Here is a 638-nt window from a genome sequence, read left to right on the forward strand (position 1 = left end):
GGGGGATCCAAAGTCGCTTTTTTAACCCACATTGGGAAATAAATACATAAATAAATAGCCAATGAAGCATTTTGGATATTTTATTTTGTATTTTTATCTTTTGCCCCCCCCCCCCGGGAGTGGTGGGGAAGAAAGTTAAGGCGTTAGTCTTAGTTTTAGATGCAGAATAGACTTAATAAAAAATTGCAATTTACGGAAAACTGCTGGGGTTTTCCCCCAGCAAGGTTTTTTGCAACTTATTTTAATCATCCAACTGACAGTTTTCCAGTCGTTAAAAATAAACCTCATCCTTGTTCTCTAGGAACGACAAGTTTGAATATAGAAGGAAAAAGTGTCCAGCCACGCACTTGAGTTTCTAAAAACTATTTGACAAGTGTCCCCTCCACCCCAATTTTCTGTGTCACTTAAGACTAAAAGGCACCCAAACCCTGCAAAATCATTTTTTCCCTGGGAGCCGCTCCGGCAGAGGTGGGGGGTGGGGTGGGGGAAGGGTGAAGAGTGCCGAGAAGTCAGCACAGACGCTCAAGAATTTTCCTTCCTCCTCTCCTGAAGTTACAACGAAAAATAACGACAGTCAGTTCAGCCGGCCGCTCTGGCGTCTCCGCTTCAACTTCGTGCGACCAAGAGGGGGTTCCTGG

Source organism: Herpailurus yagouaroundi, unplaced genomic scaffold, assembly GCF_014898765.1.
Source record: "Herpailurus yagouaroundi ecotype Mexico unplaced genomic scaffold, PumYag 139, whole genome shotgun sequence".
In the NCBI taxonomy this organism is placed as follows: Eukaryota; Metazoa; Chordata; class Mammalia; order Carnivora; family Felidae; genus Herpailurus; species Herpailurus yagouaroundi.